Raw genomic sequence first — 14597 nt, 5'->3', positions numbered from 1 at the left:
TGAATAGAAGGGGAAGGAAACTTCAATGCTGAAAGAAAGAATATCTACTGAAATAGAAAAAAAAATGTACTGGGAAATAACATTACAAGTAGCCTATCTGTGGTGTTCACCGCTGGAAGTGGCTGTCCCCTTCTGGAGGCTGCATAGAGGTTTTCTACAGAGCTGGATAATGTGCTCACGCTTCTGCATTTGATTTTCAAAGAATTGATGTACCTGCCCCCAGACCAACTGAATCTCATTTCACAGCTCTGGATTAATGTTTCTTTAATTTAGGCAATTACAAAGTAGGAAGCTTTAAGTGAGGAGAATAATGAGGTAATCAACAGGCAAAATGAAGGAGCAAGGTTCAATACTTTGTAGACATGTGAGAAGGTACGACAGTTCTCTTCTTTGCTTCCTTCCAAGATGATGTGTTGCATTTCGTTGAATGAAGGTTATGAACAAGAAATAGGTATAAAAGATACCAAGTTATCTCTAAGTCCTAGAAGGCAAGGAGACTGATTTGTTTGTTTGTCTTTAAATTATCTATAGATATACTTTCTGGTAACTGATTTCTGGATTGATAACTGATTTCATAATGGTATGAGAAAGTAGATGAACAGTCTTTCTTTACCCAGTACTACTTAATTTTTCAAGTAGTGATAAACTTCCAAATTTAGACTGACTTTAGAGGCACAACTTCCTTGAAATAGCCAGGAGGGAAGGTTATGAGGATAGAGCCAATCTCATATAAAATACATTGTCTTGGTCTGATTTTGCAAAACTGGAGAAGAGAATAATTCAGTCCTGTAGGTGAGTTTGGTCAGAGATTTCAATGGTATTTCAGCATGTTCTTTCCACCCTAGGTTTTGAGATTTGTTAACACCTCCTCACCCCCATATACCTTTTGAGTCACCTTTTGTGTCACTTTGGCACAACAAGGAATGCTGGACTTCAGCTTGCAATTTCCCAAGAACAGCATGGAAGCTTTATGTGCAATAGGAATGAAAAGCTTTTTGAGGACTATGTGAAGTCAAAACACTTCATGTCACTCTGGTTGAAAGGATTGTTATTTTGTGAAGGGAAAGCCCATTTCTCAGCAGAATTAAAATTAATCTATGACACCAGAAAAGACAAGATGAAGTTCTCCATTGTACTTTGCTTTTGGGAAACTGTTTTTCTAGTAAAAATTGGTAGGTGAAATAGCTGTATAACAAAAGCCCTTCAGATAATTTTCCACAGACGCCAGCATTTACAGGCAGATCTAGAAAGTCTTTGTAGAGCCCTCAGCCTCTGCAGTAGGTCAGCCTCCCAAATGCTGTAGGTCTTTGCCCCTTCTGCCCCTGTACAGGCCTTGCCTTGAGCTAAGGATCATTAAAAGCTTTATCAGATTTGATTCTGCATATAAGACATCATAGACCTTTAAGCCCGTTTATAAGAAAGCAAAAAAAGTATACATTAATGACCTTTAGTACTTCAAACACTGTTTTATTTAAAATGTCTGGGTATAAATACAGACTGCCATTGCTTTCCTCACAGGGATGCCTGATTAGTTTCTAACCTTTGGCATGCCTGCATTCCTATGGTATGAAAACATTTTTGCATATTTATATGTAGAAAGATTTTAATAATGTATTACATTAGTTAACCAAGGGAAAACACCGGGTATGCTCTCATGGAAGACAAACTACTGAATCCATGCAAAGCAACAGCTCTACGCTTCAGTGGGGAGCTTTTACTGACCTTAAAATAATAGCTCTCTGGGTCCTGGAGGTACAGAACAGCACTTTTCTTTGCTGACCCTTCATGCTTCTAGAAGTTACTCTCTTTATTTTGAAGCCTGAGTTCAGGCACTCCAGTTTTACTTTTGGATGCCCAGATCTATTATTTCAAGCTTGTACCAAAAGCAGAGTGCTCTGACTTGCCTTGAAAAGTTGCATGCTTGGCAAGGAGAGAGTGAATTTTAGCAAGGCTGGAATATTTCCTTTTGGAATTTCTGGTTTCTGTCGTTTTCAAGAGTACTGGACATGAACATCTAAAACTTGTGCTCTGAAAGATGGAGGGTTAGAAAGGCTGAGCCTGACAGCTGACACTTGACAGACAGATGCTTTGCGTTCTTCAGAACTCTTTCCTTCATGATGGATCATGCACGTTAAATAACAATGTTTATGATACTTATTTTGTTTTATGAAAACCTTAAAAGGGTTATAATTTGTGCTTTGATTTTTTTTTTCAAGTGACAACTTATTTAACTTTGTTTTCATTAAATAATATGATTCTGTAATGTGCCTGGGAATATTATTTTTATGACATTGTAGGTTAATTATTAAAAGTTTCAAAAAGTAATTAAGCTAATTATTAAATTAGAGTTTCTTATTAATCACAAAGAGATAATTACCAAGGTTTGAGGCAATTTATCTTTTGTTTTAAATAGATTTTCACTTGATTAAGTTATATTTGTCACTTAGATCCATGGTTGTTGCTGCAAAGTACTTTATTATCCTACAAAGTACAAAATTTCTCTGAATTTGATCATAAATGTATGGGCAACAAGTCAGCTGAATTCAGTATGAAAGAATGCTGTCGTTTGGGAGTAATATGTTTATGCTTCTGTCAAAGGTAAAGTTCTTTTGACTGAGTGGTATTTTACCGCAGTAATAGTATAGAATATATTATATGTGTAATAACTAAACTAAAATATAGTTTTATTTCAGGAAATCATAGGTTACATTGAACATTATATGCATGCAAGTTAAGTGTAATCAAATGCTTATAGTAAGACTTAAAAACTACAATAGCAAAAGAAAACATGAATTGAGTCTGCTCTTAGACAGCATTAATGTACTGTGTATAAGTAATGTAGTGGTTGTGGACATTTTAACCCTTCAATCTTTTAACTGAAAATCTCCATAATGGTCACATTACAAATGTATGAATTTATCACTCTGGATTTTGTCTATTGTACTATGGCATGCTGAATACAAAGGATCTATGAATGCTATGAATGTTTGTGCTTAAATGTGGTTGCAAATCATCTGTGAAATAGCTTTTTTTTTTGGGCTATTTGAGTCATAAATTCCAATTTAATGACACTATAGATGAAAACGATAACAATGCACTTCAATGTTAATAGATTACAGGAGGGTTGTGGTTTATGGATACCCAGTGGTGTGCAGCACCTGTGAGATTTTCTTTTCTGTGTTATGTTTTTTTGATGAGACCAATAGAGGACATTGAAGATATTTTCACCTTAGTATTTTTCTAGCAAAGTGAAAATACATCCAAGGTTTCCTTAAAGATGAGGTGTTCAGTACACCCACTGCAGAGAGGATGAATGCTCCCTGCTTCCTTTCCTGAAATAATCAGCTTGACGGAACCAGCCTGCTTCTTGTGCTCAGTCACTCTTCATCTTAGAATTCAAAGAGCATTATTTATAATCTGCCTTTTGGAAATTCATGAAATAATGCTTAATTTCATTCTCAGCTTACTGTTCTTTTCAGTGTATATACAGAAACTAAAACAATACTCAATTGTCCATCATGTCATGTCATTGCTTATCCAAAACCTGAGAGTAGAAAGATTTCCTCCAGGAGCTATAACAAATGCTCTTCGTTAATTCATATTAAGCAAATCCACAACAGGCTTCCCTTCATCAATGGCCTTTATGAGGAAGTGTTGCAGATCTGTCTCTACATTCAGGTAACACAACTGTGCTGTAGTCAGGAGGCTTAGACAGGCTAGAGGAAAAAATGGGAAAGAAAAAATTAACAGCAAGTTAGGATGCTATTAATCACAATTCTGGTGTAAGTATTTCTCTGTGCGTTGGAAGAGAGTAGTATTTCTGTCAACGGGATCAAGAGGGAATTTCTTGCGGACTGGGCATGGGGACACTGTGAAATGTGCTGGGCCCTCACGGACCCAACCAATGCCTTGAATTGTGAGGAGATGGGCAGCAGGCAGGCTCGTATGGTTTAACTTTTTAATATATTTCTCAATCTTAAAACCCCAAAACCTCTCCTAAAAATAGGGCTTACCTTACATTCAAGGACATATGACACTCAAGGAAATGTATACTTGACTTCTTTTTGTGTATGTATTGTCGTAAATTGGGTTTTCTTCAAGAGTGATAGGGATACTGAACCCCCATGTGAGTGAATTAAGCAACCTTTCTAAGGTCACTTCAAGAGAATGGTTTCACTGACCTGAATATCATACAGGGCTTTTACTGCTGTGTTGCTTCTAGAGCAAAATGCAATATTGGTGCTTAGCAGTCCTACAAACAGTGAGTGGGCATTAACTCATTGAACCTTCCCTCATCTGTGGGAGGAAGGTAAATATTTTTTTTTCTCATTTCATAGTTAAGATGACATGAGATAAGGCAACGTAATAATATAAGAACTGTGGTGCCTGGCCAAAAGTAAGGCCAAACAAAATCTGGCAAAGCTCTAACTGAGTCTGAAGAAAGCAGGATGAGTTCTCTAGAAAGAGCTTATTTTCCTAATTAGATTTTGTTTAGATGTTTTATGTTCTTTCCGCATGTGTCACAAACAAGTTTTGTATGACAAAATAACCATTATTTATGTAAATTACAGGCTTTGGAAACCCAGTATTTTACTCTGCTACTTTTTCTTCTTTCTGCTTCAGAATGAATTTTGAAACTTGGATCTTCACTAAATGTAAGTACACATGGCATAGTTTGAAGCAGTCCTTAAAGGAGTAATTTTTATCCCTGTAAGACTTGCATGGGTCTGGGCACAACAGAGAGGCTGTTTATATTTTATGTGTAAACATACACGACTCATCCACCAAGGGGAGTAGCCATGAGATGTTACGTGGAAGCTCTCGGGTTGCAGGTTTTTCCTCTCCAAGACTGCAACTGTGTTATTGTTAATAACCCCTCCTCACAAATCTGCTATGAAAACAAGCCAGAGTTTCATTCATTAGTGCTTACTGCTTAGGGCAGCGCTGTTTTCTTTCATTCTCCCCACAGATGCTCTGTGCTTTCCTGGGGAATACATATTGGGCAGAAATTGCTTCCAATCTTCAGTAGAACTGAGATGTGGGAATGGGTTTGTGCTTTAGCTGTTTTCACGCTACCAGCTTATGAAAAATAACAAAGCAAGCAGCCAAGTTGGGGAAACAAATACGATATTATATAGCTTATTCATATGTGCTGCCTTCCATCCCATTTGTCACCAATTCATCCCACCTGCTGCTGAAAAAGATTCTGTCGCTGAGAGTTGCCTTCAAGGCGTTGTTGGCGTGCTCATCCTACAAATGAATATCAATATCTGCTTTGAATAGCCTAAATGTATTTTAAACAAGACATTTCCAAATTATTGCAGTGTAGCTGTGTATGTTGCTCTGCAGAACACCAATTAAGGATCTGTTGACATTTTCAATATGATCCATTGTGAAAATTTATTCTGAGTAGAAATTTAGCATGAAATGACCAAGACTAGGAATTATCTTTTCCCCTTCCCCCATCTTTTCACTTTTTCTCTTCCTCTTTGTCCTGGAAAAAGATATCTGATGCTCTAACTGCTAAATAATTCAGATAAAAAATTGCTCTACGTAAGAGGACAGAGCAAGGCAAGGGACTGGCTGTTTCAAAGCAACACAAAATCTGTCTAATGACTCTTTGATGGCTCTTTGATGCAGTCCAGTGAGAATGGAAAAGAGGTATTTGGGTATAAAAAGTTTCTTATGAAATAGTAATATAACGCTTTGAGGAATGGAAGCATCCACAACTAAAGTAGAGCACTGGAGGTGACATACAGTTTCTCTTACGATCATCAGACTTTTGTGCTTTTCATGGGCCAGACTACAATGGAAGAGGTAACTTGGTGAAGTGCAGTTCAATTTTGACCGTATGTCTCTCCAAGTGCAGTGTTAACCTGTACAGCAGCCACTGAGTGTGGTGCTAAGCTGCACAGCCGCTGTTTCATGGCTTGCTTCCCCTAACAGAATTTATTGCTCTGTTTTCCTGAGGTCTGCACTAAGCTTAGCTTGTGATCTGTTGTAAAAGGTTAAAGAAAACCTTTGGCCGATCTTCACTTTAAGTTGAGAACTTCTGCTTGAAGGTGGCCATCAAATGCTCTCCTGAAGTTGTATGACTGTATGTTGCTGATACCAACGTTTTTTTTGACAGTTAAAGGGACTGTGATTTGCCCTGCAATCTGTTCTTTTCATTTTTTCTAATATTGAGTACTTCATGATACAAAGACTTTTGCTGGCTTCTAACCCGTGCTTTGCCAACTTCATTAGCCACCTTCGTTGGCAATTTGCAAACTGCAGTTCACTGGTTATTGCAAGATGTTACTTCTGGATTTGTTCAGGTTCTCATCAGTAGTGAGTAGTATAAAACAGCTGCAAACGATGAGAAGAGCTGGCGTAGCGTGTTGTAATGGCAGATGACATCTGTAATGCTGGCAGCTAAAGACTGGCACAGAAGAGCTGTGCTGAGCTATTGGACAGCATCCAGAAGAGGCGAATTTTGAGATATGATCTCAAAAATATAGTCAGTGTACCACAATGAAAAAGGAAATCCTGAAAAGCGTTGGCCTGAAGCAAGGTAGGGTAAACATATTTAAAATAAATGAAGTACTCTAACTGCAGCAAAATTGAAAGGTGTTAATAGTCAGAGGGAGTGCAGATGTGAATGTAATTTGTACAATAGGATGTTTCCTTGGCCTACGCTACCTCTGCAGTAAATGTTTTATCTGTAATATTATGTTAATGCCGCTAATCTTACTATACAGAACCACGTTTGGCTCTGAAATCTGTAGTACAGAAGTACAGAGTCTGATTTCATGCATATTCAAGATTAATTCAATTGAATACTGAAATACTTGCTTCTAGAACTGGTACATCTTTGTGGTTGTGAGACGATTTCTCTTAAAGAGAGTGGAATCTGTGTGAAATAAGACATTTATGTTGAAAAATGCAGTCCCTCTTCTTTTACACTCTAAATTCTTGTTTGTTTGCAATGGTATGTGTGTTGTAGTCAGTAAATACTATAATCAATAGGGGACTAAGTCTTGTGATGTCTGATTTCAGGACTTCTCTCATGATTTAAATGACAGCATTTCTCATGAAAAAATACAATAGCTGTGGAGGGATGTTATATTTGTGTGGGTTTTTTTGTTTTTTGTTGTATTTTTTTCAGGTATTCTTTAACATATCTGGAACATCTCCTTATGTATAGTCTTTATGCGTACACTCCTTTGGAGACTTGAGATATGCAAAGAATGTAACAACAGTTTCTGTGCCTGGATAATCTGGATTTCTGCTTCTATGATTTATGCTTGTTGACTTCTAATGCTTGCCCCACCAAAAAAAGGAGTCATAAAGCTCTTGGTGTCAGGCAGCTCTTCTTTTATACAACTCTCCAGTCAAATAAAGGAATGCAGAGTGCTATAAGAGCAAAATGGCGAAAACAAATCGCTCTGTGTTCCCTGGTTTGATCCAGGACTGCGTGATCCTATTAAATAGACTTCACAGAAATGGTTACTGGTGACCACATACGTGCTGTGTGGATGGTCATCAGCCTTTCTCAAATTGCCTTTGTAAAGCTCTAAAATAATTCTTTTGTCTTTTTTGTTCTGACGTTCCTCTTATTATATTTTATCATGTAAGGATAATGGATCAAAACCTCTCTTGTCTGAGAAGGCTGAAGATCCAGTTTAACTTTTATTCCCTTGGAGTAATCCCATAGGCTTTTAAAAATGCATTCTAATAAAAGGGAACTATTAATCTTTCAGGCATTTTTCTCTGATTTGTCATGCTGAAAGCTGGCATGGCACCATATGCCTATTGTCCGCTTGGGGACAATTTCCACCTCATGATTCTGGGATGACTAAGGTAGATATTTCATTTTAACAGGGCAGATACTATGATGTTACAACTTATAGCTGAGCTGCTTCAGCGACTGGGCTGGTCTTGGAGGGCATAATTCTTTCTATAGCTCTTTTACACTGCTTTTCTACTATTATGAAACCAAAAATCCTTGTAACGCAACTCTTAGTCATTTTGCTGTGGGGAAATGTAGAACAACATGTAGTCATAGAGAAATAAGTCAAATGCCATGGATTTTGCCGAGAAGACAATGAGATTTTAATGCTGTTCTCGGTTATTATTTTATGATTTTGGAGGAAGGTATCTTCTTCATGTAATTAAGGATACATAAGCTGTCACCCTCTAAAGATGTGGTAAACATCTAGAAGTATTTATTTTACCTAATTATTTGAAAATTATTTCGAGCATCCAAAAGGACTAGGGGAAAAAATTTGGAGACAAAGGCGATAGAGCATTTGCTTATAGAAGTCTTTGGATAGGATATCTAAATTGCAAATTTCAGTGACCTCTAGGTATATAAAGAGTTTATAGGTGTCCTTAATCCAATTCAACGTTCTGTCTCTGATCTTAGTAATATTACAAAGCCCAAAACTTCACATCGATAGAAAACTTGTTCACTGCCTTTGTGACAAATATGTATTCAGTCACGCATTTTTGCTTTCCTTTTCTCCGCCTCCCCCAACCCTCTCAGGTAACTGGCAGAGAGATTTTGTTCCTAACAGTATATGTTCAGGGCAATGTTAAATGTACAATATGTAAGTGCTGAGGGTATAATTAGAAGTAAGGGGATGGAAGAATGAATCAACCTCATACTCTTCTCACTGTGAAAGCTGTTAGAAAAAGAGTGAGTCCTCCTTGTTGTGCTTCTCTCCCTTGACTGCACGCAGTGCTGGAGCCAGAGGTGCTAAATTGTGTCCTTGGAAGACAGGGCTGAAGGAACAGCATTGCAGAAAGATGGACCAAAGAGTATCATAGATATCCAATTTCTGTCTCTTGGAGGAGTCAGCTATTAGCCTCCTGCTGTAAAAATCTTGTCATCATCACTTCTTTACTGACAGTGTCCTGATGTCAGTCTGGAGGTCCTATGAGGTGGCGTTAGTCTTTCTGAGTCCTGTGAGGGGTAAGCAACCCATAAATCTCTGTGGAGGAGTACTAAATTTAAAAGTCACTTACCTCCAGCTGGGAAAAAGCACAGTGTAATTACGTAAGACCAAATGCGAGACGTCACTGGAAATGACAGCAGGAAAGTAGAGTGTCTGACCTCTCATGACTTGATATTCATCACGGGCTGACTGTGGGTCTACTTTAATTTCTCATCATTGGTAGGTTTGGCCTTGGTAGAGAAATATTCCTTAGGATCAAATGGAGTTTGCTGTGTCTAAAAGTGGTACAGGCTTAACACAGCACACAGTTTGTACCGCAGAAAATTTTAATTTGAAACTTATCCCCAGTTAAGCTCCTGTGCAAGTGAGAGCATTTTCTGCCTTTTCTGGGTGTGTTGCACCTGATTACCAGCTGATTTAATGAATAGGAGCTGAGGATGAAATACTCTATTTACACACTACCCAGAATGCCCCTAATGACATCCCCTGGGGGGAAAAAACACAAAACATCTCATATCTGCTTTGGAGTCTCTTCTGTCATTAGCAGAAAACCAAAATTAGTGGTTTTATCTGCCCATAAGTCTGAGAGCATTAATTTCTGCTCCCAGCACTGTGTTGCTGAGTGGACCTAGGAGGTGAATCCTGAGCCACATGTTCCTCTGATCCTCTGCCTCTTCAGGGCAATCAACAAAGGTGTGACCTGTGGTGCTCACTGAGGGATGTGTATATACTTCTGCCAGCAGCTGACCAAATGCACCATCCATTTTAAATAAATTTCAGGAAATCAATTGGGTGGTTGCAACACTCGGCAGCCAACAGGGAGAGGTTGTCACTCGTGATCCTGAGAGTGAATAACGGCTTGGCTGTCCATTAGGTCAGGTGGCAGCATCTGCATCTCTTTCTTTTTCTTTAACTTCTGTTTAATGCTCTCCAGTGTGGATAGCTTTTGGGAAGAAGCCATCTGCACAGCAGTAATCTGGAATCATGAGTTTCCATTTCTCACACTTGGCAAATGATGCTGGGAATGCCCCAAAGCAAGTTCATTCAGTTTTAGTGTTGCTGATTGGCCTTCAGAATCTTGTGTTCTATAAGCAGCTGATGATTCCTAAAATCAACCAGAAGACTTGGCTGAATCGGAAGACTTGGATTCAAGGATGATGAGGCTGCTATTCTTTTGTTGGAACCCAATGCTTAAATTCTCTTGCATTCTTCATTCTTTCCTTTTGTTAATTTGCATTTTAAGATTTGTAGCTAACATGGCTAAGCTGTATCCCTAGTTTATATAAGCTGCGTATATCACCCCGATGCCATTTTCTGGGCATGGCTCACTGCAAGTAAAACACTTCTTTTCTTTTTTCTGTGATAACATGTTTTGAAATATAACCTGAAGCGTAAAAGGTAATAACTTGTTTCATTTGCATTTTAAATATTTACGAAAGTGCTTGTTTTCTTGAAATGGAATATCACACCAGAAACAGCATGCATGTCTTAAAGATGAACTTCAGTACTGTGTGCTATGAAGAGGAAGGATTTGCCAAAACATCTGTTCAGTGTTGCAGCACTGTGCTCAGCATAGACTTTAAATGCAGTTAGTCCAAGGAGAAGAGGAAACGTTTATTTCAACATAATTCCATTATTCATTGTGCTGAATGCTTCATTATGAGAGGTTGCCCAACATAATAATGGTATTACGGGCTTAAAGGAGCTATAAAAATAATAGCTTACCTTACATTTATATGACGCTTTTCATTTGAAAATGCCTTACAGAATTGATTATTCTTCACACAACATCTGGAAAATAGGTAATTGTTATTGAATTTATAAAGCAGCAGAGGATGAAAGAGAGAAATGTTGAGCTTTACTTAATAATATGTGCAAATTCTTAAATATGTTGTCTGATGCGGACTTGGGTGAGGCACAGCCTGAGAGAAGTGAACTTGTGGGACAGTATATTGTGGCCAAATTTCTGATACCAGCAAGGTGAGAGGAAGAAGCTACAAAGCTGTTGCCAGCTGTGAAGAAGCCCATCAAGGAGATGAGAGCAGGAATCTGGCCCGCTGACTGGAGAGGTATGGGAAGTTTTGAAACAAAACCCAAAGGGGTGGAAAGGAGAGTAGACAGATAAAGCACATATTTCCTGAATAATGGTAGCAATGCCGATGATCAAGGATGTGCTCAGGCCATGGAAAGGGTTGCCATCAAAGCCACTGACATGGGAGAGGTGAGCACTGGTGAGAGGAGACAGGTAACTGTATCCAGCACCCCTGAACACTGTCTGGGACAGCTGCAATTCAGCCAGCCTGAAGCTGTGGAAAATCAGAATTCTAAACGTTATGTTCTTAGTACTGGTTAGTGTCAGTAAAAAGAGAAAAACGTTGTATTTGAGCAGTCCTGATGTAAATTACCTGTGTCAGTACTCTTCCTATTAAAGACATGAAGTCTTTGTCATTTTTGTACCATTTTGTCCCAGTGCCACTCGGGACACAGACAGATGTGTGATCTATCAAATTGTCAGAAGGGAGGAGGATTCAGACTGTGCTTAGATTAAACCATTTGCTGGGGTGACAAAATAAGCATGCACTTCAGGTGACTCCCTAAATGGTTTTACTAAAGGCCAGTGTTGCAAGGTAGATCTCGCATTATGTGCTAAAAGAAATACGCCAGTGAATGTGGTCTGGTGCAAGAGGCAAAAGATGTAGAGTGGATACTGAGCAACCCTGAATATAGAAGTGTAAGAAACTTCCACCCTTACCATACATAAGTTCTTGTAATTATTATTATGCTCTGTCTGAAAAGGCTGCATGAAAAGGGAATTAGATGTAATGTTTCTATGAAATAGCCTGTGGTCAAACGGACAGGCATTTCTGTAGTTGTAAATTGTTGTTTACTGTTAATGAATTGTAATTTCCCTGCAAGGAAATAATAATTACAAAAAAAAAAAAGTGCAACTCATTGTTTGCACAGAGGAAGCAGTGTGGTGGGAGGTATGCATCTATACTATATGCTTTTGAGACATAAATTTGTTTGGAAATTGAAGCTTTTCCTATTGCCAAGTGTCTTGCAGGAAGGTCAGCCAGCGCTTCAGGAAACTTGTTTTTCTAGCTTGTTAACTGATCTTTCTGAGTCAAACCATGTACAGAAGACTTTGTGCATATGAGAATCAGACTGTGGAATGGCAGGGAGAATGAGTCTTGATTTGACATCTTAGGCTGGAGCTGATGCTGCTTACAGGAGATTGCAGAGATACGGATGGATGGATTTTTAAGACCCTGCTTGTTCTTCTTCTGTGGCTCTTTCAGGACTTTGCTGGACTTGTGGAGACTGATTCCACTTTGGTTTTGGGAGTGGAGGGGTTCCAAACCCATGCTGTGAGCATGATTACAGGAAACTATATATTTGCATATTTCTCTTTCAATATTTACATGACTGTTAACGATGAAGTGACAGTAGTGATGGCTTATAAATTATCATTGCTTGGCATTTGAATTAACTACCCTTGGGTGGAGAAAATCAGACTGCTAAAAGCTTGCTTCGTGCATTTTTCACCTCTGGAAAGAATAATTTTCTTCAGACACATTAGAATGAACCCGAGTTGGAACCCATCATGGCAAAGAAGTGTATTAGTTTATAAACACCCATAATATAAGAACAAGTCCTTTTAAATAATATATTATATGTTTGGTCAAGGAGCTGCTTGGTGTGTTACTTCACAAGTAATAAAACTCAATGCCCTTTATGAGCTCTTCAGGTAATTTGTAATATGTGCAGTTTAGGTTAATATCAATACCTTGCAGGGATGTCTATCATATCAGCTAATTCACGCTGTGCAGCTCCACATCGTCTTATGTGGACCTATAAGCTCTAGCCCAGATGAATTTCCTGAGCTGTGAGTGCAGAGGCAGTGCCTTCAGCCTCAGACGCTGCTCTGAGGAAAGCAGCTATTCTGCCTCTACTCCAGCAGTTTGGCCGAATTAATTTGGGTATAGTGGGATCTGCAGAGCGAATTTGAGATTCTCCTGTGTAGTTTGATAGTGTTTGTTCAAGTGGAACATCTTTTAGAGGTAATGTGCAAAACTGAGGTCCTGTCTGCTTTTCATGAGATCCCAACTATAGTTACACACTTGGCTCAGAGCATATGGACAGTTTTTTCTTAGGTTAGGGACAGATATGTAAATTTTAGGTCAGACTGTCTTGCCTTTAAAAGCTATACAACACAGCGCAACTTACTCTTGTTTTTTTTTTTTCCAAGAAGGAACTGTGTCTCATTTAACTTTTAGTCTTGCTGCTGAAATCCTAGCATGATTTTATTTCCATCTGCAGAGGTTTTTGATGCAGCCTGACTGCGTATGGAAAGGAAAGATCTTCTTGGGTGGTATGACGTCTTTACATCATCGGCTAGAAAGATCGTTCATGTCCATAAGAGATCTTGTTTGCAATGAGCTGTGTTCAAAAACCATTAGGAGTTTTTCAAGTTTAGTCCATGGGTATTACTCATGCAACTCCCACTAGCCATTCCCTGAGTGCAGAATGCAGCGCCTTTGTTCCCACACCTGGGTAGAAGTTGTTAGATTTTCTCCTGCTGTCTGGATCAGCCTATTGCTGTGAGAAGCGATTGATGGAGGCTATTTCTCCCTATGCACCAATCTAATAATAGAAAAAAAAAGTTATATTCCTTTCCAAAGAAACAAACACAAATATTTGGGGTTTGTTTTTTTTTATTTTTATTAGCTTGGATTTTTCAGAGCTATTGATGTCAAAGATTGACTGTTGAGATATAGTGGAGGACTAGGGAATAGTAATGATACAATAGCATTGTCTCCCAAGTGTGCAAATATCTGCAAAATCAGATGGAAGCTTCTCTCACCAATGCCCAAATAATTTTGAAATGGAGTATGTAACTATTGCAGCAGTTCTTAAAATTTTATGCGTAGTCTTCACATTAGGCACGTTTCATTTAGAATTCGAAAGGCAAACTCCGTTTTCACTTACCCGTGTAGTGCTTGCATGTGTAGCTATAAATTCAGTTTGACCCAGTGTATGAGTTTCAAAACTATTGAACCTCTCTATTTAGAATATGCTGACTGATTTTTCACAGATCACTGGGAAGCTTTTACTCTGATGCTGTGTCAAAGCATATTTTGAGTAACAAATCAAAAATTCCTCAGCAGTGCATTGCACGCAATAGTAATTTGAAGGTCTAAAGCCTTATACCAGGATGTTCCATAATCCTGTCTCGATGCATTTCCCTGAGTAAATACTCCTCCAAAAGGCTTGTCACAGTTCTGGTTTATAGTGCTCTATAATTGTAAAGTGTAATCAATAAAATGTCTTAAGCAGTTCCTGAGTAGAGAAAAGGGTTCATGTGTGAGGTGTCTAATGCACAGATACATCTTAAACAGCTTCTATAGTGAAGACGAAGAACACTTTCATGAAGTTAAATGCTAAGACGCTACTGCTGAATAACTTGCCTATTTTACTAGCTGGTTTACAGTTAGTCACTGGGGGAAACCTCTATATTATGAGAAACATACTATTGTTATACTGCTATTATGTGTATGTGTGTGTAGATGTATATAAATATTGCGTCACTGCATGACTGTCCCTCTGCCCTGAGCAGTGGTAAAGAAAGGAATTACATATTTTATATATATCTCATAT

Source organism: Cuculus canorus, chromosome 11 (genome assembly GCF_017976375.1).
Source record: "Cuculus canorus isolate bCucCan1 chromosome 11, bCucCan1.pri, whole genome shotgun sequence".
Lineage (NCBI taxonomy): Eukaryota > Metazoa > Chordata > Aves > Cuculiformes > Cuculidae > Cuculus > Cuculus canorus.
Note: the sequence above shows the minus strand (reverse complement) of the source record.